The 27,905-nt window shown below is 45.7% G+C and overlaps 1 pseudogene; it reads left to right on the top strand.

The window, feature by feature from the left end:
* Positions 1-21,606: 21,606 nt before the first annotated feature.
* LOC134371050 (phosphatidylinositol N-acetylglucosaminyltransferase subunit P-like) lies at positions 21,607-22,005 on the top strand (annotated as a pseudogene).
* The last annotated feature ends 5,900 nt before the right edge of the window (positions 22,006-27,905 follow it).

Genomic DNA, 27,905 nt, shown 5'->3' with positions numbered 1-27,905 from the left:
ACTCTTTTTCCCCTACCCCTTTTCCAGAGTTAAATCTGTTACATAAAATGCTAGGAAGCCATTGTTTTGGACAAAGTTCCTGGACTAGACCCCAACAGACTGGACTAAAACCCAAAATGGAGTCACCCCTGCTAAGTTCCACATCACTTAGATTGTGGTCTGACCTTCTGAGAAGTCAGGAGAAAGAGGTAATAGCCAGTTTCTCAAACAGGCTAGTTTATCTGTTTTCAATAGATACGATAAGAAGTTCCTCTGGTTTAATCCTTACACAAAAGAGATTGCCTAAATTAACCTGATGATAACTTGTCAGTTATTTTTCTATTGTTCTGTCTCCCTGTCCCCACCTTACAAGGAAAGTAACTTTGAAATGACCAATTCACTTTTTTTTTTCCTTTAGTGGCTGGCCAGGACAAGGATCGAATGAACCCTGGTCCTTGGCACCTTGGTGGACCAGCCCTCAATCCACTTTTTCTTCTTTGTTTCTGTTTTCCTCAGCCTTTTATGTCTGTAAAATCAACCTCCTCTGCTGGGCTCATTGGGACACTTATTCTGTTTTATGGAATGATGTGTTGCCCAGTTCTAGAATCACAATTAAGGCAATTGAGACCTTTAAATACATGTGTTGTAGTTTCGTTCTTTGATCAAAGTGGTCAGTGCTGGCCAGAGGGCTCACAGACCCTCCAGTTACCAGCAGGGTGAAGAGTAAGGACGCCTGCTCCCTTGAGGATGCTACCTCCAGGCTGGCTCTTGAACCTGTTCCCTTCTCCCCATTTCCCAGCCACTGCCTGAGTTCAGGTCTCATGACTGCTCCCTGATCTCCCTGCCTCCTGCCTCCTGCCTCTCCCTAGTTTGCCATCTGAGCAAACCTTCTCATAACCCAACCTCACTACCTGATGGTGCTGCCCGTTGCTTACAACCTTCCATGGCTCCCCAGTGCCTTCTGGATAAAGTCTAAGCTTGTTAGTCTGCTTTTCTAGGCTCTGCATGATCTGGCCTCCACCTAATTTCTATCACTGACCAAACTCCTATTCTGTGTCTCACACATCACATGTTGTCGGTGATTTGAGATACAAAATTGTTGGGTTGGAATCATTCTTCCATTTTATAGATGAGAACCCTGAGGCTCAGAGAGGTGAAATGACTCATCAGAGACCCCACAAGTAGGAAGTACAGATGCAGGATTTGGATCTAAGACTATGGCTTCCAAGGCTGACTTTATTTCCTTCTGTACCTTGACTCTCTCATCAAGGGATAAAACTTCAGTTTGATCCAGTTGAACATGCAAATGGCCCAGGAACATACTGCTTCTGCAGATGTGAGTAAGCGAGTCTGAAATGGGTCAAGGAAAGGGTAGAGGTCAAAAGAACAACCTGAGGTAAAAGAGAAAGTGTGCCTGCTGGCCCTTTGCACATAGGCTGAGCTTGGGTGGGGGTTGGGTGAAGGTGGTGACAGGGCTAATGGGTGAGGCAGGGCGGGGAGGGTGGTGAGGTAAGAGCTGAGGATGACATAAACCGGGGCATGGAGGAAATGATTATGACCAGGAAATAAGCGTGCTGAAACCACCCTCGGAGGACCTCGAAATATTCCTGGCATCGATTGACATGTATAAGATAGTAATAATTACGTTTTTAAAGTCTTGTGATTCTCATTTGCCTGGCCACTCAATAGTTCCAATAACCCTGAAAAGTGGTTATTAATATTCCTATTTCACAGAGAAGGAGACTGAGACTCGGAGAGCTAAGGGGACTTGCTCAAGGGCCCCCAGCTAAGTAGTGACAAAATCCAAAATGCGCTACAGGTTTTCCTGGTGCTCTCTCCCCTCTCACCATGCCCTTCTTCCCCCTCGCCCCCCAGTGCCATTCTGCAGTCCTTTCGGTTCCTCCAAAGGTGGCAAGATAATTTAGGGGCCACATAAAGACCATACATATTCTGCTCGATATAAAATTTCCTCACAGTACAGAAGAATTTAAAGGGAAAGACACTGGTAATCCCACCATTGGGTGGATGCAGTACTAACCCCCCACTCCCACCCCATGTTCTGGGCACCCAGGACCTGTGCACTCCCTGTGTAAATATTCCCAAACCCATTTCCAAGGTTTACATAGGCCTGTTTATGAGCATGACCTGATGACCTAGGCTGCTCTGGGGTGCAGGAGAGTGGGAGAGCAAATTCGGGCTGGGCGGTGCACACAGCTGCCCAGAGGTTGGCCTGGAGGCAGGAAGGGAAGTGGGGGCAGGCAGTGGTCAGGAGACTTCTTTTGCTCTTTCTCTGGGCCCTGCAATGTGAGGGACGGGCCTGGGTAGGGGTACACTTATTTTTTACATATGTAAAACTGATATACATCCAAGGACAAAATTGTGGAAAAGAGTGAAATATGATAAGCTAAAGCTCCCCAGCCTTCCCCAGAGATAAACACAGCAGAGGGTTTCTTGTGACTCTTATCTGTGAGTAGGAGCAAGTCCCCAGGGTGGGCCTGGAGGACAGCAGTGTCCCAGTTTGAACTGATTTGTTTTGCTGACTGCTCAGTCTCTTAGCTCTAATATTGTCAAGTGGAAAATGCCAGGAGTTTCCAGAAGCCTTGATGAGTCCTGTGCCACGTATCACCCTCCTCCATCTCTGCAGAAAACCAGCAGTAAAATCTGTGTGGTGGAGACTTCCATTTCTGGCAATATGGTGGAACAGATTATGTATCCTCTTTATGTGTATATTTCATAATAAAAAAATTAAAAACAAAATCCACACAGCTGGTAATACTTTAGGGTTGGATTTGTGGTTTGGGGGAGATGGTCAGGCTGTGCTTGATGGAGTGAGCAGGACTGAAGCCATGATGGGGTCTAAAACCTCCTGTGCTTTTGGGAGATTTTAAGAGACAGTTTTTTTTTTTTTAGCATGCATTTCTCTGAGTTCCCTCTTCTTCCATGGTTATTTGATATTTTGAAGCATGGTTATGGGGCAAGATGACATTATTTACATAAATGTAAAGTTCTTTTCCAGTCAGCCTGGAGCTGCAGACTTGCACTGAGACACATGCTATCCAGACCCTGAGAAACCAAGGAAGACATCAGTAAAGCTATGGTGATCTGACCCGTCCAGCAGGACCCTGAGATAACAACAAGGATGGGAACAGAAAACAGACAGGGACTTGGCACCACCTTGCACTTGGCTCCTTGCACGGAGCCCCCACAACTCACATTCCCCTCTCTCCTGCTTTTCACTTCCCATGTTCCTTTCTCTAATCTCCTCTTTAAGAACCCCTCAGTAAATCTGAGTCGTTGAGATGGTTTTAGTCTGGCCATTCTCCTTCAGGTTTACTGCAGAGGTGGGTGAGCCTAGCATCTCTCCCCAGGTCACTGGTGTTTCTGAATCAAAGCTGACTTCCATTTTCACCGACATTTGACTTTTGAGTGGTTTGTTTTTGTTTGGGGCAGGCAGCCAGACTTGGGCCCAGTAACAAGATTTTGACAAATGTAAGCCGGGAACTGAATGCCCTCCCTTCCGTCCTCCCTGTTTTTCTTTCTTTTTCTTTTCCTCCCTCTCTTCTTCCCTCCCTCCCTTCCTTTCTTTTCATATCTCTCTCTCTCTAATCTATCGTCTACTCACTTTTCATGCACATTATAATTTTTAAATTCAGTACTGTCTCTTGAACAGCTACATCAGCCCATGATGATCTATGATATTCCATCTAAAGGCTGCATGTGGGGCTGACCCCGTGGCGCACTCGGGAGAGTGCGGCGCTGGGAGCGCAGCAGTGCTCCCGTCGCGGGTTCGGATCCCATATAAGGATGGCCGGTGCAGTGAAGTGTGGCTGGTCACAAAAAAAAAAAAAAAAAGAGCACCTGGTTTAAAGGCTGCATGTGTGCTATTCTTTTTTTTTTTTTTTGGTGTGGCTGGTACAGGGATCCCAACCCTTAACCTTGATGTTATCAACAGCACGTGATGGAGTTTGGGTGTGTTGTCCCCTCCAAAACTCATGTGGAAATTTGATCCCCAGTGTGGCAGTGTTGGAAACTGATTGAGTCGTGGGGGTGGATCCCTCATGAATGGATTAATGCTCTCCCTGGGTGTGGGGGGATTAATGAATGAGTTCTCGCTCTATTAGTACCCGCGAGAGCTTGTTGTTTAAAAGACCCTGGCACCTCCTCTCTCTCTCTTGCTTCCTCTCACCATGTGATCTGCTTGTACCCGCCAGCTGCCTGCCACTTTCTGCCATGAGTGGAAGCAGCCTGAGGCCTGTGCCAGATGCAGCTGTCCCAGAATCGTAAGCCAAATAAACCTCTCTTCTTTATAAATTAGTCAGTCTCAGGTAGTTTTGTTATAGCAACACAAAAGGGACTAAAACACTGTGTTTGAACCAACTGAGCTAACTGGCCCACGTAGACTATTCTTTTTTTTTTTTTTTTTTTTGCAGCTGGCCAGTACAGAGATCTGATCCTGTGACCTTGCCTTGGTTGTTATAAGGCTGAACTCTAACCAAGTGAGCTAATCAGCCAGTCTCACGGAGACTATTCTTGAAGGCCAAAAAGATATCATGTCCATGTGTGGCTTCTGGCACAACAGGGATGGCTCGCCGAATATTTGCTGAAGTGGATAGAATATAGAAGTTGATTTCTGTGGGTGTGTTTCATCTTTGCCTGTTACAGAGGGAGAAGCACTGCCAACCATTAAAGCATCTACCTTTGACTTTTCTTGTTTCAAGTTGCATTATTATCTCTTATTACCACTCTCCCAAGCTTCTCTTGCATCTCAAAATATTTACAGTGGTTTACAGTTGGAATGTTCAGCATCTTGTCACATCCCTCAAATAACATGGCAAAAAAATAAATTGTTATTGTTGAACTCTATGTTGTTACTCCCTGCTTAAAACTCTCCAATTCACTTAAGTAAAAACCAGGTACCTTAGTAAGGCCAGCTGTGTTCAGTGTGATCTGGCCCTTCCTACTCTTGGGCAACTCCCCTCCTGCCCAAAGGTGCTCCAGCCACACTGGCCTCCTTCCATGTCCTCAGGGCTTTGACACTTGCTGTACTTTCTATCTGGAATACCATCTGTATTAGTTTTCTCAGGCTAACAAAATACCACAGACTGGGTGGCTGAAACAACAAAATCTTATTTCTCACAGTTCTGGAGGCTGGAAGTCTAAGATAAAAGTCCTGGTGGGGTTGATTTCTCCTGAGGCCTCTCTCCTTGACTTGTAGATGGCTGTCTTTTCACTATGTCCTCACATAGTCTTTTCTCTGTACATCCCTGGTGTCCCTCTGTGTGTTCTAATCCCCTCTTATAAAGACACTAGTTATATCAGATTAGGGCCCACCCTAATGACCCATTCTGCCTTGATTACCTCTTTAAAGGCTCTATCTCCAAATACAGTCACATGTTGGTGAGGTACTGGGAGTTAGGGCTTCAATACATGAATAAGAGGGGCACAATTCAGTCTGTAACACTACCCCCAACTCTTCTAAAGCCGGTTTCTTCTCATTGTTTAAATACAGCTCAGGTGACGTCAATTCCGAGAAGCGTCCCCTGATGACCCTCCCTCATCAGTCCCTCTCTTAACACCCTGCTGTTTTTCTCCTTTACACACACTCCATTGTTACCATGTTTACTTAGCTGCCAACTTGTGTGTATTGTCTGTCTTCCCCAGCAGTGTGCTGGCTAATGTTTCACAACCAGTTTTGGGGTGTAGGATGGTGGTTGTTGGGAGAACAGGGAGGGCTGCTTTATAGTGCTTGCCAATTTCATTTTTTTGCAGCTGGCTGGTAAGGGGATCCAAACCTTTGACCTTGTTATCAACACCACACTCTAACTAGTGTTTGCCCATTTCTGTGGTGTAATATGGCCAACTTCAAGCTACCAACAAGACATCAAACAGTTTTCAAAATCCCTGAAAATCTGACAACCTGTTTTTGCAATCAGGTGAAATCTGGCTGTAACTCTCTCTTTCTGGAATGTAGACTCCACTGAGGGCAGGAGCTTGTCTTCCCTCTTCATAGTAACATCTCCAATGTCTAGGACAGATCCTAGGGCGGAAGTATCACTCAATAATTATTTGCCGAATGAATTAAATTATTTAATCCAGCTCCGAAGACATTTCATGAGTTTGCCCTTTTGACCCCCCTTGTGTCTGTGCTGGCCATTTTGTTGCCTGGTCCCCTTTAATCCCCGGTCCTTGTGGTACACCTCTGGAGACATCCAAGTCCCCCAAAGGCCATGTGTCCTCTCACACCTCTCTACCCAGACAGCCTTAACCCTGGATGACTTCTACTTAGCTAAAAGTGCCGACATATGTTTTTATCACCCCTGCAGAGTGATGCAACCTCTGGGCTCCCCCAGCCCCCCATGCTACCCTCCCTCTGGCCCCTGCCTACAGATGTCTCTTTCGTCCTCTGCCTCCCTGGGTGCTCCTGAGCTGAGTGCCCAGCACACAGCAGCGCTCACATGAGGGACTGAATGAGCAGCAGAATGGCAATGATGGGGGGGCCCTGGGGGGCACTCAGCTACAGCACAATTTGGTCAAAGGCTGCTCTTGCCCTGGAAGAATAAAAGAAATTCTCTATTCATGAAAGAATGGAGAAACAGATGAGCAATTAAATGCCTGAGCCCAGAGTAATGATGATTAAGGAATGTTGGGAAAGGACGTTATTACAAGGCTCTGACAGCATTTGAAAGTGCTCCGAGTTCAGGAGAGTGCTTTGGGAGGGCAGGGCTGACTGTTATCAGAAGATGCCAGGCCCCTCATGCCTGACCCATTAGGTCACCAAGAGCTGGGAGCAAAGCTGGGTGCCCCAGTTTATGCTCCACCTTAGCTCCCTGCCTTTTGAGAGACAATTTGACCTGAAAGAGTGAGAAGGACTGTGGGAAGATCTAAGGAAGGGGCTTCCTACTGGTGGGTTCTTAAATCATGAGAGTGTAATCTGTAAAATGGGATGACAATAAGGTTTGTCTCATACAGTGATAAAAAGGAATCAATGAGACACTGCTGGATCTGTGCTTGGAATGAACCCTGGCATACAGTAAACACTCAATTAATGCAGGAGGACGATGTTTGTGTTTCTTTATCCACCAGTATGTCAACTCCCCAGAACAGGGTCACTATCTGTCCCTGCTGTATCCCCAGAGCCTAGAAACAGTGCCTGCACACAGACGGCGAATGAGTGAACCGATTATGTAACCATGTTCTGGTAACAGACCTGGGAAGACAGCTCGATGTCCTGCATGCTTGGTTCCCACCGCTCAGTGCCGCAATCTGCCCATTTCCTCACTCACCCCGCGCAGGCAGTGACCACACAGAGCCGATGACTCGGCATGGTACTTCTCTAAACGCTCCATAGGGCTAGCGGAATCCCCAGGGCCCGGTTGGTCAGGGTGAGCTGATGACTGGGGGCCCAATGTGCCACACTTTCCCGTTAGCTGAGCTCGGGTCAGCAGGCTGGCAGGACCTTGGGGTTCTGTTTGGGGAAGAAAACAGAATGTGCAGCCCAAGGGAGGAGGGACATTGCACAGGTCCCCACGAAGCAGGAAATGAGCCCTGCCTGTTCCATGCCATGGCCTCTCTTGTTTGAAGCTCCCTTCTCTCCTTCCTCTGACCCTGAGCCTGCCCTTGTCCTGTTAGGCCATCAGGCTGTCTGTAGTGAGCCTTAGAAATATCGGCTAACAGCTGGGGGGCAAGTTCATGGACCATTTAACAGTAACAAGGTGCTAAATAAGTGCTTAATAACCTTAACTGAACACTTTGTGCATAGGCTCTAAATGAAAAGATTTTATTTTATTGACTCTCAAGAGGCACACAACTGTTCCCCAGACATTCTGTTCTTGCTGCAGCCAGGCCTTCTCACAGGCTGTTCCTCAGTTTGAAATGCCCTTCCTAGTAAACAGTCTTCCTTCAGCACCTCCTCTCAGAAGCCTTCCTCAGTTTGCCCAAGACAACAAAACCATGGCCTCTCATGGGCCTCCAAGTCAACATTTGGCTTTGTGTGTCTGTCTGGCACTGAGCAGTGGCCCCTCTGAAGCCCCAGGCTATGCCACATTCCCCTTCTTATCCTGGGTGTCCATCTCCATGCCCAGCACATGGTCGGGGTGCTGCAGATGTTGGCTTCTCCTTCTCACCTCCTTGGCACTTCACCTCCATCTCTTGTGTGTTCCTCATCCCTTTGTCTTTATTTCATTTTTTGTCTTTATTCTAAGAACAAAGCTTGACATGTTATGGACATCTATAAGTGTTAAGTGGAATGACACAAATGAATCAATGACAAAGATTTGCCTGTAGAATCCATGGTCACCCCCAGCAAGAAATCACCAGAACAGGTGGAGGAGAGAAGGAAGCTAGATGAAGGGCGAGAACAGGAGAAGGTGACAGACCTAACATTTACGGAGCTTCTGTGTGGTTGGACATGTTTCATTCATTCCTCACCATAACCCTATGAAGCTGGCTTTATGATCCCCTTTTTATAGATGAAAATTGAAGGCACAGAGAGGTGAGGGACTGGCCCAGGATCACACAGCAAGCAAGTGTCAGAGCTGGGATTTAAGTACCATCTTCCAAGATCCACCAGTTGGACAGAGAAGGTAGAGGTGTGGCGGGGGCGGGGTGGTAGCAGGGAGAAGGGAGGAGAGACTGCAAGACACCAGGGGAGAAGGAAAAGATCAGACTCAGTCCCTGGGTGTGCACTGTCCCTGCCTTCCAGATGTCCTGTGTTATGGTTCCCGGGACAGATGTTTGCTGGCCCGTGGATCCACCCGACTCCTCCAACACATTTAATCACTTTCTCTTGAGACTGCTCTGCTTTTTGAGGAGCTTTTTTCTTTTTTTTTCTGTTATCTGTCCTGTCCTAAACACTTCCCTTTCACTCCTGGGACCAGGGTTTGGGTAACCTTAACCTCACAGGATTGTGCAACGCCCACTGAAGTTTTCAGGAACCCACAGCTTCTCAATAATGCTGAACTTGGTGAAATTTCCCAGTAAACACCTCCTCCGTCTGACTAACGCTTTCTTAGCTTGGCAATGCAATGTCCTATTTTTAAGGAACCTAGTCATTTGGTTTAAATTCTTTATTTGTTTTATTTTAATGACCTTCTGAATCATTCATTTTTCTACTTTTGAACTGATTCACTCTTTGCCACTTCCTTGTATAGAAATCCAACCCGTCCTTTAAGGCTCAGCATCAACCACCACCTTCTCCCGAAAATTATCTTCATCCATATCGCACTCCCTCCAGGAGGACGTATTCCCTCCCTCCCTGCTTCCTGTACCGTTCATCTGGTATTTATTATATTGTCAGCATCATTGTCATCTTCATCATCATCATCATCATCATATACCAGATGCTTGAGTTATTTTTTATAATCCTCACCATGACCCTAGAAAGAAAGTAATGACTGTTTCCATTTTACAGATAATGAAACTGAGCCTCAGAGACCTTAAGCCTCTTGCTCAAGGTCACACAAAGTAAGTGATGAAGCTGAGATGCTAAGTCAGCCCAGTGGTCTCTAAAGCAAGTATCTCAAAAGGTCGCTGTTTGCGTGGGGGTGCCTGGCACTGTGCTTGGCTCTTGCTGTGATCATGGTTTTGAGGTCTGTCACCTCCTATAGACTGTAAGACCCACAAAGTGTTTTGTTGCCTGTTACATTGTACACAATAAATGTCTGGGAATGAATAGCTGATGTTTCATAGATATTGACCAATGGCTGGAGGACTTTCTGTCCTCTGTATAGTGTTAGCTGCTTGAAGCTTTACACAATTTTGTATTTCTTACAACATCAAGAGCTTGGTAGCAATCTCAGTCAATGCACATTGAATGAAAGAAGGGACAGGCAAGGGCTTGGAAGATTCCAGTGGGCATATTTTCTAGCTGAAAATCTCTGATAGGAAATTTTCAAAAATTATCTCCGTAGCTCAGGATGAATGTTGCCAGGCAAGACTCCCTCACCACTTTTTTCAGGTTGAACTAACAAAATCTTAAAGATTAAGAGTTCAATTAAGTTCATTCAGCACACATTTAATGGGTATTTCCTTTGGACCAGGCCCTGCACTCATAGGCTAGTGCTGAATATGGCCACATGAGCAACTAACTGGGTGGAGGTCCTGTGGGTGTCCACCCTCCCTCTCACTCCTTCTGGGAGACAAGCTCCCTAGTGCCCTGAGAGCAGACAAGGTTGGAAACTCAGAAACAGGGGGAGGGAGGGGACAATGGACCTGTTTGGTCTACGAGGACGAGGCAGGAAAGATCTCAGCATGCCAGCAGCCTTCAAGAAGGGAATGCACGCTGCAGAGGGGAGACCTGGAGGAGGCTGGCTCATCCCTAAAGCAACATGAAGAGGGCAGGTCTTTGGTCCATAGAAGGGACAATAGAAGAACTAGACACGGTGGGAAAGGTCTGGAAAGGGTAATAAAAACAAGTCAATTGGGGGTGGCACATGGAGGTGAAGAGCGTTAAGGGTGCCCTTATCACTCAATGTAATGCTTTTTCCCTTAAATTCTGTTTTATCTGTCATCAATATGGCTAGCCCTGCTTTCTTTTTGTTTGTCCTTTCTTGATAATCCTGTGCTTTACCTTTCACTTGTAACCCCACAGGGACACTTCTTCTCAGATGGGTCTTCTACTATCAGCCTCTCACTGGCTTTTGGGTTTAGAGTTTGGGACTCGAATTGCAAGCTTTGGCTTTTGATAGGAGCATTCTATCAGAAAGCAGTAGAGCTTGCCTCTGCAGCCAGGCTGCCAGGGCTGGAGGGTCGGCAAACAACCTGCTAATGTTTACGGAGTCTCAATCCACACTTAGCACTTCCTCTCCTGTTCCCACGCTAAGGATAAGTAAGAGCATCCCTTTTGGCAGATGGGGAAATTGAGGTCCAGAGATGTTAAGTAAGTTGCTCAAGGCCACATGATAAGAACATTCAATTGACATGTGAGGGACCATACATTTGGGGTAGATAAACTGATCTTTAACTCAAGAGCTTCTTTTGTTTTGTTTTGTTTTTTTTGGTAGCTGTCTGGCACAGGAATTCGAACCCCTGATTTTACCAACAATGCACTTTAATGAACTGAACTAACCAGCCAGGACAGCCCTAAGAGCTCCTTTTTTTTTTTTCTTTCTGTGGCTGGCGGGTAAAGGGATCTGAACCAGGAAACTTAGTGTTATAACAACATATTCTAACCAGCTGAGCTAAGTGGTCAGCTCCCAAGAGCTTTTTGATTGTTGGATTTGGCTGAAAGAACAGAGCCCTGTCCTCGCTTCTTCTCATAGGAAAGGAGGATACTCAGACATGATGATGGTGAAGCAGTAGTAGTAATAGTAATAATACTAGCAGCAAATACTTGTGGGCCTAACACCATGCCATGTGCTTTCCCTGTTTCATCTTCACTTTTCTCAGTATAATGAGTAAGAGCATGGACTCTGAAGCCAGACAGCCTGGATGTGAATCTCAGCTCTGCCGTTTACTGACTGTGACCTTGGGCAAGTTACTTTCCCTTCTGGGCCTCAGTTTTCTCATCTATAAAATGGGGCTGATAATAGCACTTAATATTAGATCCTTAGCACATAGTAAATGGTATATAAATATTACTATTCCATTTTAAAACATCTAATAACAGCTTCTTTCCTTGGCCTGTGAAAGGTGAGCATACAAAAGAAAACTGATAGGAGGGAATAGTTCATTTTTCAGAGCTGCAAGCAGAAGGGAAGGGAATTTTGCAATAAAGAAGACATCAGATAGCTATAGTTTCCATTTATAAATGGGGAACAGAGGGTCAGACAGGGTAAGCCTGTTGCCTGAAATCACATAGCCAACAAGCAGCAGAAAGAGGATTTGAACTCAGACCTGTCTGACGTCACAGCTTAGGTCCTTGATCTTGACGCCATATGGCCAGTCCCAGTGGTCATGGAAAGACCTGGTGCCTGGCCTTGCATTGAAAATGGACATATGAGTCACTGGCCATCCCCAGGGATGGCTGGGGAGTGAGAGGAGCTCAGCTACAGGGCAAAATGTTCCACCAGATGTTGAGGAGCAGCTGCCAGCACCACTCGGTTTCTTTCATGCTAAGGAAAGGGAGGAGGAGAGAGCATGGAGGATCAGGGGCCGCGAGCCAGGGAAGCACAGCCTGGAACAGGGCCACAACTTGGTGAGTGACGTCAGGCTAACACATCTGGCCTCTGGAATGCTGAGGCCCCAGAAGACAGGCCCAGGTCTCTGCTTCTCCTTGCAAAAGGCTCCTCCTCTCAAATAACCCAGGCTGCTTTGTCGAGAAAAGTCTCAGGCTTTCTATTTTCTCCTAGACAAATCAGCCCAAGAGGTGACAGGCAAAATGAGCCTTCACAGCCCCCTGATGAAGACCAGGTCTCTGTAGACAAAGTACCAAAAGAAGCAAGGCTTCTGGTTCAGACAGTTCTGGGGTGGATTCCTGGCTATGTAACCCAGACCAGTGCCTTTGTTTCCTCATCTGGGAAATGAGAATCATATTCCTCCTTTGCAGGGTCTAGAGATGGGATAGCATGCAGAGTGCTTGGCACCTGCTGGGTGTCCAGTCAATACTTATGACCACCTGCCTGAATCAATGAACGAATGAGTGGACGTGTTATATGGCACCCCAAACAGCACAAGCGTGCATAGATGGGTGGGTACCATCCTGCTGATTGGTCTCATTAAGGCAGCGTGCCTGACTTTCCTCTTCTGGTTCCAGTTTCCACTTTGCTCCATGGAGAACAGGTCCTGTCTGGCCTCTTCCAACTGCCAAGCTGAGGGAGGAGAAACTCAGCCTTTTCACCCTGATCATGCCTGTTGACGGAGGCCCACCTCCTTTTCTTTTCTTTCTTTCTTTTTTTTTTTTTTTAAAAGATGACCGGTAAGGGGATCTCAACCCTTGACTTGGTGTTGTCAGCACCACGCTCAACCAGTGAGCTAACCGGCCATCCCTATATAGGATCCGAACCCGTGGCCTTGGTGTTATCAGCACCTCACTCTGCCGAGTGAGCCACAGGCCGGCTCTCCACCTCCTTTTCGATGCTTGTGGTGGTTCTACCTGGGAAAGTTTGGGACTGGCCAGTGTGACTTAATGAGATCAGTGATTCATTTTGGTCCTAAAGGGAACAAAAGCCCAGGTCTTCCCAAGGCCCTCTCTGCTCGAGCTGGCCTCATCTCTTGGTTGGGGAATGAGTCAGCCTCCTCCTTACGGGGTGCTCCTATTTTCACTTTGCCTGAGCCTTCAGAAGAGCAAACAGCAGCTTCCTCTTTTCTTTGCTCTTGAGATAAAAGGTGAGTATACAGAGGGAGGACTGAGAAAGGCAGCATCCTATGGAGGTCACTGGAAAACAATAGGGTGCTTCTCAAAGAGGGAGCATTTGAAGCTGTGTCCCTCATCACGACCTTTTTCTCTGCCTGGCTAAGGGCGGGGCCTGCAGCCTGCCATCCAAATTCCTTACCTGAAAGGGAAAAAACAAGCCAGTCCACAATCTGCCTGAATTTTAAAAAGTATCCTTGATATCATAACTTGCTTAGGGCGCTAGTCAATGACTGCCTGCTTGGAAAACTGCTCAACCTCGATTTCCTCGTCTGCAGAATGAAGATCATCATATCAAGCCAGCAAAATTGTCATAGGCAGCAAAGAAAATAATGAGGATGAACCACAGAGCACATTGCCCTGGTGGGATAAATCCCCTCCCTGAGTTTCAATGAGGAACTAGTCAACGGAGAGGGGTGTGACCTTCCGTGATTTGTGTCTTCTTTCCCACATTAGGGCTCCACTTATCTGGAAGTCACTCCTCCTCTGGCCAAAGGCTGGACCCACAGTTATCAGAAGCACAGCAATAGGCCCAGAGGAACAGAACAGGAATTCTGAGCAGTGACTGAGAGTCACAAAGTCCGAGCACGTTTCTTTGCTGTCTCGGCTGAGACAATTGGGATACAAAAATGTAGAGAGTAGGAACAGAATATCCTCGGAGACCATCATCTCAAATAGTGTGACGTGGGCTGAGTCACTTCCCCTATCTGGGCCGCAGGTTTGTTTTTTTTTAATCAGTAAAATGAAGACAACAATTCCTACCTCACAGGGCTGTAGGGGCTTGGGCATGTGTTAATGATTAGGAACCTGGCTCTCGGGTTCAAATCAGCCACTGACCAGCAGAATGAGGTCATCTTCTCACGTGGAACCTGGCTTGCTCATTCTATGGTGAGGATGACCCTAATACCTACTCAGAAGGTGGCCATGAGGATTGAATGAGACAGTTGTGTACAGTGCTCATGGCTAGTGGATTGTAACATTCAATAACTGCTAGTTACTGTTGTATAAGTCACTGAGTTCAGCGTCTGGCATATACCAGGTGTTCAATAAATGCTAGCTATTGTGAGGATGATGATGCTATTAACAGAGAACATAAAAATAGAATCACAGAGTCTTAGCCATCAAAAGGACAGTGGAGATCAGAATCTTATTTTAGATCATTCCCTTATGTTTCCATGGGGGATGAGAAGACCCAGAGGGGAGCAAACACCCAGCCCGAGGTCGCCACAAGTTAAAGGCAAAGCCTGTACTGAAGCTCCAGGGCTCTTGGTTGACCCTACTTCACCCAGCAGACTGGTACCATCTAGAGTAAAGACACTCATGGGCCTCAGTTTCTCCCTAGGAGTTGCTGTGTGACCTCCTAAGGCATCAATAGGGGATTCAGGCTTGTTGGAGTCATCCAGAACAATCTGGAGGAAATTCACAGAAGCAACAGGGAAACACTGACAGCCCAGCTATTTGTGGGTCATAGTTGACTCTGACTCACGTGTGCAAGTTCATAGCTCAGAGACAACTATTGTAGATAATAACAATGGCCCTCATTAGGTGAGCAATGACTGTATGCCAGGCACTGTGCCACATGTATACATCTCGCTAATCTTCACAGCAACTCTATGGGCTGAGCACTCCGTGACCCCAGCAAACTGAGGCTCAGAGAGGCTAAGGAATTCTCTCAAGGCCCCACAGCTAGTCCCTGGTGGAGCCAGGGCTTCAACCTGGACAGTGTGGCCCTGAGCCTGTGACCCTCCCCACCGGGCTGCTGCCCCAATTTGTCACACATGTGTCACCCTCCTCACTGATTCACATGGTTTTCACCTCTGTGATCTCATGGTTTCCTGGTGCACAGCCCTGTGAGGTTCAAAGAGTCCGAGCCTTGGGCCTAGCACTGAGTACGGTCTCATCTCTCAGCAGTTATTCCCAAGCCCTACCACATGCCAGGGCCTGAGCCAGGTGGGGGACTACAGTGGAAGTAAGGTCAGGCTTGGTGCTAGCGATCAGGAGCACGTGGCCTTGACTAGGCAGAAATCAACCTGTCCACAATCTGTCCCCTCTTGGGCACTGGAGGTGGGCAGGGTGGCCTTGACTGGAATGCTCAGCTGGGTAAGGGATGTGCTGGTGTCAAGAGACAGGGATTCTGATCCCTGATCTCTGCCTGCTGGGTACCTTGGCCAGTCCCAGCCCCTCACTGGGCCTTGGATTTTTCCCCCATCAGAACGATGAAGCTGGGGGTGGGTGGGGTGGTCTTAAGAGGTCCATTCAGGTGGCTGAAGCAATGGGGCTATGATTTGCTTCAGGTCCCCAACCTGGGTGGCATCAGCCTCGGGCTCTGGTCTGAGTATCCAGTGGGCAGCCCTCAGCCAGTCCTTCTGGGCCAGAGCAGACAGCCTGTTCCCAGTTTGGTCCCAGCAAAGTCTCAGGCTGCATCTCAGATCCTCGGTCGGACTCATCACACACTGGCTCACAGGGTGACATCAAGTGTACCTATGAGTCCCTACTTCAAGCTGACAACCTCACACCTCTCTCCTGACCTAGGAAAGGTCTCCTTTTGTCTGTGTCCTCGGGAAGATCAATAGCAGCAAAACACAATCAAAGACACTGGGTGGGTTGTGTTTCTCAAAGTCCACATGCAGACATTTTCTCATTTCCAATTAATGATGACAGGTGCCATTTACCAAGTGATGCAGGTGCAGGGGGCCTTCCTGCTCTGCTCCTCTCACCCTCACCATGCCCCTTGGTGGTACTATTGTTGCTATTGCATTGTGCAGATGAGGAGACCAAGGTTGCAGGAGGTAGAGGCAATTGTGCGAAGTGACAGAGTGGAGAAGTGATAGAGCCAGCCCAGGTTATTCCCTCCCCTAATTTGCACTGTTGGCTCTTCTGCCATCCACAGCACCTCCTCCGAGCCAGGCACCCTGCTAGGTGTTGGGGTGCACAGGCCTTCTCCCTGTGTGGGCCACAGTCTAGGAGAAGCCCCTCAGGTGGTGTTAACACTCATCAGAGGCAGAATGAAAGCCCTCTCTTTGCCTCGACTCCCCCAGCTCTACACCCACCAGCTATGTGACCTTGGGCAATTGCCTTCCTTCTCTGTGCCTCAGTTCCAGGGCTATAAAATAAATTTCATATAAATTAATATTTCTGCCTCACTGAGTTGTTGTGAAGAATGAGTTAACAAATGCACGTCAATAAGTTACACTGGATCAAGTCGAAGGTATACCTGTTCCCCAATGTTCATCGCAGCACTCTTTACAATAGCCAAGAGTTGGAACCAGCCCAAATGCCCATCATCAGATGAGTGGATACGGAAAATGTGGTACATCTACACAATGGAATACTACTCAGCTATAAAAACGAATGAAATACTGCCATTTGCAACAACATGGATGGACCTTGAGAGAATTATATTAAGTGAAACAAGTCAGGCACAGAAAGAGAAATACCACATGTTCTCACTTATTGGAGGGAGCTAAAAATTAATATATAAATTCACACACACACACACACACACAAACCGGGGGGGGGGGGAAGAAGATATAACAACCACAATTATTTGAAGTTGATACGACAAGCAAACAGAAAGGACATTGTTGGGGGGGAGGGGGGAGGGAGAAGGGAGGGAGGTTTTGGTGATGGGGAGCAATAATCAGCCACAATGTATATCGACAAAATAAAATTAAAAATAAAATAAAATAAAATAAGTTACACTGGAGCCCAGCCTAGTGAAGACTCTCAGTACCCAATCAAGGTCTGCCTTTGTTCCATCAGCAAGCACGCTCTGCCACACTGCTGCCAATGGCAACTTTGTTTGACAGCTGAGGAAACTGAGGCTCCAATGGGCCAGGTGGCTTTCTTGAGGGTACAGGGTAAGAGGTGATCTTAAAATGGAGCCCTTAAGCGTCCCAGATGTGTCTTCTCTTTCCCTTGAACCCCCGGCCACCCACATGCCTATGACTTTTCTTCTCCGGATCCTGTGTTGGCCCGTGAGGAATGTGAGACAAGGGGTTAAGCAGGTTGTTGGCACAGCAGCAGAAACCTCAGGAAGTACTGGCCTGACAGCACTTCTAAGAAAGAGGGAGGCGGAAAGGGACATACTTGACCTGGCCATAGGGCCAGAGGTCAGCCTGGCTCCTGGCCCAGAGGCTGGCCTTTGAGGGGGCCCCAGTCTCCAGTCCATCTTGGCTGAGTCCACACATGAAGTCTGTGAGGCCCTGCTGTGGTCCTCATCCTTCCAGATCCTTCTCCAGTCCTGCTTCTCCTGGCCTTGCAGGGTAGATGCCCAAGGCTGAGGCCTGGGGTGAGGTGACCAGGCTAGGCAAAAAGCTCCTGGCCCCCTCTACCATTCAGAGATTCCTGTGGAGCCTGCATTTTGGGATCAGGGGACTTAGGTCTGCCCCTTTTGCAGGGACCCTGGCAATGTGACCAAATGGCTCTGAGCCCTGGTGTTCTTGTCTGTAAAAATGAGAAATAATAGTACTGCCACCCTGGGGATAGGTGAGATCTTAATTTCTCTAAGTACTTGGCCTCGAGTGAGTGCCCCAGTAATGCCAGATCCTACACTTCTGTGTGGGGAAACATTGCTGGGACCCTGCTCCAGGCAGTCTTAGGGCTGGAGTGGGGATTTCTCAGTGCTTTCTCATGCTTTAGATTTCCTGCAGGTCTTATTCAGACTCTAGACATTACCTGGGCCCTTGCTCTGTGTCTAGTAGGGAAATCCTCAGGCAGGGTCCCAGGGACAATGTAGGTGGGACGCTGAGGCACAGGACAATATGGTGTCCTGAAATTCAGGGCCTGCACCCAGGGTCCCTGAGCCTGGCCTCAGTGTCCTCATGGGCAGTATGTGTATCCTGATATGGCCCTCACTGAGCACCATGTGGCCTTTACACTAGATAATGCAGGACTTGGTGAGTTCTCCATATCCCCTGCCTGGAGTTTTCTCTGAAACACCCAAAGACGGGGACTGGTGGCTATGTCAGAGTGAGGTCACCAGGATGACTTGTCCCCATGACTGTGACCCAGTGGAGCTCCAAGGCTGGCTGGCTCAGGAACCCAGAACCCCCCACTCACCACAACTCCTCCACCAGCCCTCAGGACCCGCTCCAGTAACTCCCAGCTTCTCTGGTACCCCAACCCATGGCGGGGCCCAGGCTGCCAGGCCCGGAAGGGGCCTAGGGACTTTTGAAGGGGTTTTAGAGGGCTTCAGCTTACCGACTCACCACTCATTTCAGTTCACCACTTCAGCCTTTCCTTTCCATGGCTATTTGCTATTTATGGGTGTGTCCTGTCCTTTGAATAGATTAGGAAAAAGGAAGTGAAAGAAGCTCAACCTGTGGGTTCTTGAGCAGCTGCCAAGTCATTTTTATTTTTATTAATTTTTAAAATGATGCTTGCTTGGAGTGAGAGATGTCAGCACTACAGAAGTGTGCACATGGATGTGTGGGTGCCTCTCTGCCCTGCCACCCCACCGCCCTCCAGAAGGCCCCGGGTGTATTTGGCTGGGTCCTTGCCGGCTCTGTGCTCTGTGGTTACAGGTCCACAAACATATGTACATGCTGTCTCACAAAAGCAGGGAAGCCCTGCCACATACTTCAGTGAACATACATGTTGAGCACCTGCTACATGCCGAGCACTGTGCAGACCCCTCACCTTGCTTTTTCCCTTAATAACATATGCCAGGCATTAAAGATAATCCTTTAGCTCAGTAGTTTTTAGCCCTGACTGTACCTCAGGACCCTTGGGAAGATTTTCGAAGTTCCCTTGCCCAGGCCTCTCCTAGACGAGTAACATCGAAGGCTCTGGGGGAGGGATGCAGGTGGCAGGACTTGAGGCAGATCTCAGGTGTGTAGCTTGGGCTATGACTGCTGCTCTGGGCTTCTCTGAACAGCTGGGATCAGGAGCCAGGCCCCTCCATGTGGTATGTGAGACGGAAGCTAATGTTGTCAGGGGCCTCTGTGTTTAAATCTCACAATGCTACTTTCTGTCTGGGAAAACAGAGGGGGAAAATCCAGGGAAATATCTCTTTATTTTAATCATAATGTCATAGTCTCTCTCTCTCTCTCTCCTTACTGTGCCAGGACATGGGTAGGTTTGAGATTTCCCCTCTGTTAGTCTAGGAAAGCTGTTGGTAAGGGACTGGAAGATGCTACATGCAGAGGGACCCAGTGATGGCTGCCCGTGAAGAGCCTACCCAGTTTATCCTTCAGTAAGTCAGCCCTGGTGTTACCTCTTCTGTTCGTCTCCACAGAAAGAATTTTTACAAACACTTACCTCATTCTGGAATTTGGCGTTTTGACAACTGGGTGTCTTACTAACATACCGTGTGTGCCTCTGTGTCTGTGTGTGTTTGTGTGTGTGTCTGCGTCTGTGTAGCCTGGAGAAGTGTGTCTTGTTCACCTTGCGTCCCTAGCATCTCGGCTAGTGTGGCCTGTCGTGAGTGTCAATAAATACCTGCCAAATAAAGGAACCTGAGGGTGGCACCGTTTGTGAGAGGCCACTCTAGGCACGGGTCTGCCTTATTCTGCTGCCTTAGTGACTTCTGTAGGAGGTGTCACTGCTACTTCCCCAGCCCCCAGGTGAGAAACAGATTCAGAGGCCAAAGAAGTGGAGGTGGCAGGTGGCACAGTCTCCCTGTACTCGTCTACCCTTTACTACCAGCACTCCTGTCCACCAGGAGCAGACCACCTGCTCCTGGACTTCCCGCGAAGGGCCGGGGCTTGCTTAGCCTGGCTCCCACGAGCCACTAGACAAACCGCTGTGATCTTGAGCAAGTGCTTCATCTCTCTGGGCCCACGGGTGCTGGGGGATGCAAGAGTGATCATGACACTACTAGCAGGATTGGTGCTTGCTATGTGTCACTGTGCTGAGGACTTTGCACTGTGAACTCATCTCCTCCTCATGCTCCCAAATGATGAGTCCTGTTATGCTCGTAATGCACATGTCCACCCTGTCCCTGCTCTGCCTCTGGCCTCTGTGGCTCCTGTTTCGCTCAGAGGTGAAGCCCCAATCCTTCCAGTGTCCCTTGAAGCCCAGTGGGATCTGGTCCCACTACCTCTGCCTCCTCCCTACTCTCCCCCTCACTCCTCTGCTCTCGCCACACTGGTCACTGCATCCCTCCTTTCCTTCTTCCTCTCTCTCTTTCTTTCCTATAACATATTTTTATCATCCACATACATCAGATCCTCTAACCAAGGTTTTCATTCCTCTCTGTCTTCTCTTCTTCTTTCTATTCCCTGCCAAATCTTTTAGAGAGAGAGTAAATGGTTTGCTCACTTCATTCCCATGTGAGTAGGGCTTTCCTCCTTTTGCCCAGGATTCTTTTATGTACAGGATAAAATCACATTCTCTCCAAATTAAATATATTGTACTTTTGCCATGCTATTTCTTTCTTTTATTATTCTCACACTAACGTCAGTCTTGATCAAAGACCTCACTGATGAATTAAAATTCAGAAGTGGCATTCTTTTTCTGCTTGGCTGTGGCTTTCCAATCACACTTACTCATTAACTTAGCAAACATTTATCAAGTCCCGTCTGACCTGGACTTTGTTCTAGGATTCTGAAAATAAAGACTATTTGGTCTCTCTCTGCTCTCTCTCTCTCTCTCTCTCTCTGCTTCCACCAACTTGCAATGTGAGACCCCTGGATCACTGTCGCCACCACCAAATGTGTTCCTTGGACTTTGGACTTCCCAGCCTCAGAAACTGTTCTTCAAAGCATGCCTTGATGAGCAAGCACATCCTGCTTAGACTTGGAGTGACCTAGAAATGGAAATTTACTGTGAATGACAGACAACTACAAACCTGCTTTGGAAGTCTGTATACCTTTAGGCTCAAAGGAGCCAAGGAGGATCTAAGTCAGGATGCCAGAAATAATTATGCTGACCTCACTGTTGACTAATCATATTCCCACATGACTCCTGGGACCCCCAATCATGATTTTTCTTGATTTCATTCTACAGATTCTTGTGATTTTAAATGATCAAGGAGCCTGAGGTCTTTAAGCCCCTTTGGCTGCCATCACGCTCCCTTGAATAGCTATCCAAATAAATGATAATCCTTAACACTGCAAAAAAAAAAAAAAGACTGTTTGTCCTCAAGAAGTTTGTACTAAAGTGGAGACCCTAACATGTAAAACAATACTGATCCCACATGGTGGGATGTGCTAGGCTACTATAATGCGCTGTGAGTGCTCTATGGTAAAAAAGGTGGCAACTACCCCAGCCTATCACAACTGGTCAGGTGTAAACTGAATCTCAAACTGCACCTTGAACTCTTGCCTCCCTGTGGCTCTCAGGTTGAGTTTGCGGAAGAGAACTCAGCAAAGAGATTGTCCAAAGCCACAGGGAAAATGGTGAAAAATTCACCATCATCATCACCAAAAGAGTGATTTATAGTTTCGTTTTTCTCTTAAGCTTCCAATTTGGCATCATGCTTTAACCTTGTGTGGGCTTTTATTGCTGAATCCTGGCTAAACTCCTAGGTTTAACATACTGGTCTCAAAATCACTGGGCAGTTGCATTACCTGTCTACTTCCTTATTACTATGGTAATCGATTACGTACTCTTTTGGGAATTAACCTGATGAGTCCCTCTCCCCTCAATTCCATTCAATCACAGATAACTATGCTAAAAATCAACAGCAGAAGAAATACCAGGAAGAGGCCACGCCAGCGTTAAGAGATATGTCTATTAGTAAAGTAAACTAAATATTCTTTCTTGCAGCCAAAAAACTTTACACCAAAAACTGAATTATATGTAGACATGCTAATACCAAGCACTTATTTATAAGTTTTTGACATAATAATTTTGACCATAGTTATTTTGCTTATCCTTTTTAATACCTGGTATTGAGGCATTAAAAAAAGGTAAGTTGAATTTCTCTCAGATTAATATTAGTATTGTAAATATTCTCAAATATTACTTATTAATATGCAATAAATAAAGTACTGCATTACCATAAAAAAACTGAACCTTGAACTGCATCATTTAAAAAAATATATATTTATTGAGGTACATTTTAAATATTGTAAAATTCACCCTATTCAAGTACACAATTCAATGATTTTTTGTAACTCTACCAAGTAGTACACCCATTACCATAAACTAATTTTAGGACATTCTCATGGTCCCCCAGTAAAATCCCTCTCCAATGCCCATTTACAGATAATCACATTCTTACCCTAGCCCCAGGCAACCACTAATCTATTTACTGTCTCTCTAAGTTTGTCTTTTCTGGACATTTCATATAAGTGGAATCATACAATATGTAGTCCCTTGTGTCTGGCTTCTTTCACTCAATATGATGTCTTTGAGGTTCACTCATACGGCAGGATGTGCCAGTGGTTTGCTCCTTTTTATTGCTAACTAGTGTTCCATCTATATGGTTATACCACACTTTGCCTATCCAGTCACCAGTTGATGGACATTTAGGTTATTTCCAGTTTGGGGTATTATGAATAATGCTTCTATGAATATCAACTCACGAGTCTTTGTGTGGATATATGTTTTCATTTCTCTTGGGTAGATACCTAGGAGTGGAATTGCTGGGCCATACAGTAATCTTATTTTTAACATTTTGAGGAGTCTCCAAACTGTTTTCCAAAGAGGCTGCAACCATTTTATATTCCCACCTGCAATGTATGAGGGTTCTGTTTCTCTACATCCTAGCCAACATTTGTTATTGTCTGTCTTTTTGATTACAGTCATTCTAGTGGGTGGTGAAGTAATATCTCATTGTGGTTTTAATCTGTATTTCCCTAATGACTAATGATGTTGAACATCTGTTCATGTGCTTATTAGGTATTGGTATACCTTCTTTGGAGAAATATTCCTTCATATCTTTTGCTAATTTTTTGATTGGGTTTCTTTGTTTTCTGTGCATGCTCTGCGACTGTCCTGAGGTTTAAGCGGTCCCGACTTTATTGGTGTGGTAGGGGCTTACAGGGCCAGGCTGCTGGGGATTGGGGTGAGCTCCACTAGGCCTCCTAAGACACACACCTAGGAATATAGGCCATGAGCTCCCGCCTTCCCTCCCACGGAGCCCCGGAGACTAGCTGCTCTGAGAGGGATGAGTGTTTCTTTCCCCCCACCGAATCCCACCCCATGTACCTCCCTGACCAGCCACTGACTGCATTTGACCCCTGTAGGTTTATAGTGAGTTTTGAAATCAGAAAATAAGGCCCTACAAATTTGGTCTTCTTTTCCAAAATTGTTTTGGCTATTCTAGGTGTTTTTAATTTCCATACAAATTTTGAGATCCACATGTCAATATCTGAAAAAAAATACTGCAGGAATTTGGAAGGGATAGTGTTGAATTTGTAGATTCAGTTGGGGAATCTGCCATCTTAAGAATATTGAGTCTTCCAATTCGAGAATATGGAATGTCTCTCCAATTATTTAGATCTTCTTGGATTTCCCTCAGTAAAATTTCATAACATTTAGTATACAATTCTTGCACTTCCTTTGTTAAATTTATTCTTATTTTATTTTTTGATGCTATTATGAATGTAATTATATTCTTAATTTCATTTTGAGCCTTTCATTGCTTGTGTATAGAAATAAAATTGATTTCTGTATATTGACCATAAAACCCAAGACCTTGCCATACCTGTTTTTTAGTTCTAATAGTATATAGGCATGTATTGCATAACGACAATTGGGTCAACGATGGACCATATGTATGATGGTTGTCCCATGAGATTATAATAGAGATGAAAATTTCTTGTTGCCTAGTGATGTTGTAGCTGTCAAAATGTCATAGTGCAATTATGGTCATGCACTGCATGATGATGTCTCGGTCAACAGTAGACCACATACATGATGGTGGTCGGAGCGATAGGCTAGGTGTGTGGTAGGGTATACTATCCGGGTTTGTGTAAATACACTCTATGACATTCGCACAGTGATGAAATCACCTAATGATGCATTTCTCAGAATGTATCCCTGTTGTTAAGTGATGCATGACTGTATTCTTTTAGATTCTTTAAGATTTTCTGCGTATAGGATCGTGTCATCAGAAAATATAGGTGGTTTTACTTCTTCCTTTCTTTGCTGTCCTGAGGTTTTTTCCTGTTTTACAATGTCTGCCTGAAATGTTCTCTCCCAGATACCACATGGTTCACTCTCTCACCTCCTTAGGTCTTTACCTAAATGTCAACTTCTCAGGGATGCCTTCTGGAAACACCCAATTTAAAGTTGAACCTCTCCCCTCCATCCATACCCTGCACTCCCTAATTCTTTTTGCTTTATGTTCCTCCTTTGGAATATATATATACATACACACATATATATATTCACTATGTACTACATATATATTTATAAAGTTTCACTTTATCTTATTGTTCACTTATTCTTTATTGATTGACAACCCCACCCCCACCCCCGACATACACACACTGAGTTATTGGCTCAGGAGGCGTTGAGAAACAGGGTCTCTTTGCAATTGCTCATTTCTCTGGAGCTTGCTCCAGAACTAGGAGTGGGGTTGGGCCAGGGGTGATGCCAGAGCCCAGGCCAGATGTAGGTGGGTGGGGGCTGCTGTGGAAATAGTATCCTTAAAGGTGTTTCTTCATTCCCCATCCTCTCCTCTTCTACCTTCCACACCCGTGCTGGGTGCCACCTTCTACTACTGTTCTTGTCTTTCTGAGGGGTGAGCTTATTTCTTTATGTGTCTCTCTCCTTGCTGGACAACGGGTGTTCCCAGGCTGGGACAGTGTGTTGCTCATCTCATTGTCCCTCGTGCCCTGCACAGGCCTGGCACAGAATGGGTGCTCCATAAAAAGGGGTGAGTGAGTGAGTCGTGCAGGAGAGTGGGCTTCGGGCTAAGCCACTGTTGCCTGCGCTAAAGGAGCCAGTGCCCTTGCCTTGAACTATTCTGTGGGCTGGCAGCAACCCTCCAGAGGGCTCTGGGAGGAAGGTGCTCTCATTTTCTCCATTGTGGAGATGAGGGAGGATATGCAACTTGATCCCAACATCGCCCTTTAGGTTACCGGCCAAGCTGGGATTTGAACCCAGGCACAGGGGCAAGGCCAACACTATTTGCCTTAAACTGTGAACTATTTGAATTTTAATTGATGCAAGCACTGTAAACTGTTAAATTCACTTTGAAAGTGAGTGAATTTCACTTCAATTGTAAGTTCCCTTTTATTAACACACCTCGCCTTACAGAATACCATACCTTTCCATTGATTGTATACGGGCTGATAGGTGAAAGATTAGATTGAATAAACTATCGCTTTATTACAATCACCCCTGTCCTTAAGGAGTACCTGAAATTATTGATCTAAATTAGAGAATGGAATACTAGCACTCACCAATGGCTAGTGTTAATATGATGCATCAGAAAGATCACTGTTAGCCCTTTGGATGGTTCATTAAGTAAACTAAATTAGTTCCATTAATTACTTTCTTACACAAAAGAAAGGATGGCTGTTTCCCAGGTCTAGAACCTGTTAATGATTCTCAGGAACTGACTCACAAATCAGATTAAGATTAAAATCATTCTGCACAGCCAGGACAGCTTCAGATAGCCTTGGATTTGGCACAGTTACCAGATTGCTGGGGCCTCGGTTTCCTCATCTGTAAATGGGGAGCTCCTCATGAGGACAGTATGAAGATTAATGAGTTGGTGGTTGGAATAGCGCCCAGCACCCACAGTACACGCTGGATCACATTAGCAATTGCTGCTGCCCGGGGTGAGCTGGCTGCTTTCACCAACCTCACCCGGAGCTCACCCTAAGGCCATGTAACAGAGCCCCACATTTTATTATGAAAAATTTCAGACACACGCAAAGGTTGAAAGAAGAATGCCATGCATAAACTCCTCTTTTTTCTCTTCCAGTTTTATTGAGGTATAACTGACAAAAATTACGTACATTTAAGATGTATGATATGATGTTTTGGTGTACATATATGTATTGTGCAATGATTACCACAATCAAGCTGACATACGCGTCACCTCATACAGTTACCATTCTTTTGTGGTGAGAACACTTAAGATCTACTCTCTTAGCAAATTTCAAGTACACAATACTTTGTTAGTAACTGTAGTCACCATATCCTACAACAGATCTCCAGAACTTATTCATCTTCCGTAACTGAAACTTTGTACCCTGTGACCGACATCGCTCCATTTCCCCCAACTCCCAGCCCCCAGCAACCACCCTTCTAACTCTCTGGTTTTATGAATCCCCCTTTTCAAGATTCCACATATAAGTTAGGTCACGCAGTATTTGTCTCTCTGTCTGGCTTAGCGTTTTGCTCCCAAGGTTCATCCATGCTGTCACACATGAACATCCTTATACCTACCATACAGACTCAACAGTTGCTAATATTTTGCCATATTTAATTTCTTTATTTGGGTGTGTTCTTTTCCCCTGCACCATTTGGGAGCAAGTTGTGAACATGTAACCCTTCACTGCTAAATAGTTCAGAATATGTTTCTTAAGAACAAGACATTCTCCTAAGCAACCACTAAAGTTAACAATTCCATATCACCTCGTATCCAGTCCATTTTCAGATTTCCTTCATCCCACAGAGAGTACTGTCAGGTTTTTGGATTTTTATCAGTCTGACAGATGAGAAACAGTTTCTCAAGTGTAGAGATAATTTTCTTGTCTCTTGTTATGATTAAGAATGTGTTTCTTTTCACATGTTCAGAAGGACAGCAGTTCTTTGTCTCTGAACTATCCATTCATGGCTTTTGTCCATTTAAAAATTATATTTTTGGCTTTTTCACCTCTGTTATTAAAAACTCCTTAAATATTAATGAAATCAGCTGTTGCCTTTTTTTTTTTTTTTTTTTTTTTTTAAAGGTGACCGGTAAGGGGATCTCAACCCTTGGCTTGCTGTTGTCAGCACCACGCTCAGCCAGTGAGCAAACCGGCCATCCCTCTATAGGATCTGAACCCGTGGCCTTGGTGTTATCAGCCACGGGCCGGCCTGAGCTGTTGCCTTTAAAATGCAAATATTTTCTCCCATTTTTTTCCCAAAAAAATTGCTTATGAAGGTTTTTGCCATAAAAAGCTTTCTGAAAATATGGCTTTAATTTTTATGTAGTTGAATGCATCAAGATTTTATTTCATGGATTCTGGATTTTGAGTCCTAAATAGACTCAAAATTTTCTCACTCTAGGGGTGAGAAAATATCTTCTTTTCCCCATATTTTCTTCTAGAGGTTGTGAGACTTCATTTCTCAAATCTGGATCTCTGGTCCATTTGGTATTTATTCAGGTATTTGGTGTGAGGTATGGACTCATTTTTATCTTTTTTCCAAAGAGTTATGCAATGGTCTCAGTATTGCTTATTAAAAAGTGTATCATATTCCAGTGATCTGAGATGCCACCCTGGTCATTTATCATATTTCCATATGTACTTTGGTATATTTCCGGACTTTCCATTGTGTTCCATTGGTCTGTCTGTCTATTAATGTTTCCAACTGCATCATTTTAATTACACAGGCTCTACGGTACATGTTTTAATATCTCATAGGGCTTACCCCCATTCCACTGACCTTCTTTCTTAATTTTCCTGGCTTTTTTTTTCTTTTTTTTTTTTTTTGGCTACTGGCTGATTCTCTGGCTATTTTTGATTGTTTATTATTTCTCATCAACTTCAGAAACAACTTGTTTAACTACAGAGAAAGAAACCTA

The sequence above is a fragment of the Cynocephalus volans genome, chromosome 2 (genome assembly GCF_027409185.1).
Source record: "Cynocephalus volans isolate mCynVol1 chromosome 2, mCynVol1.pri, whole genome shotgun sequence".
NCBI classification, from domain to species: domain Eukaryota; kingdom Metazoa; phylum Chordata; class Mammalia; order Dermoptera; family Cynocephalidae; genus Cynocephalus; species Cynocephalus volans.
The sequence above is the reverse complement of the archived record's forward strand: the minus strand, read 5'-3'. Positions and strand labels throughout refer to the sequence as shown.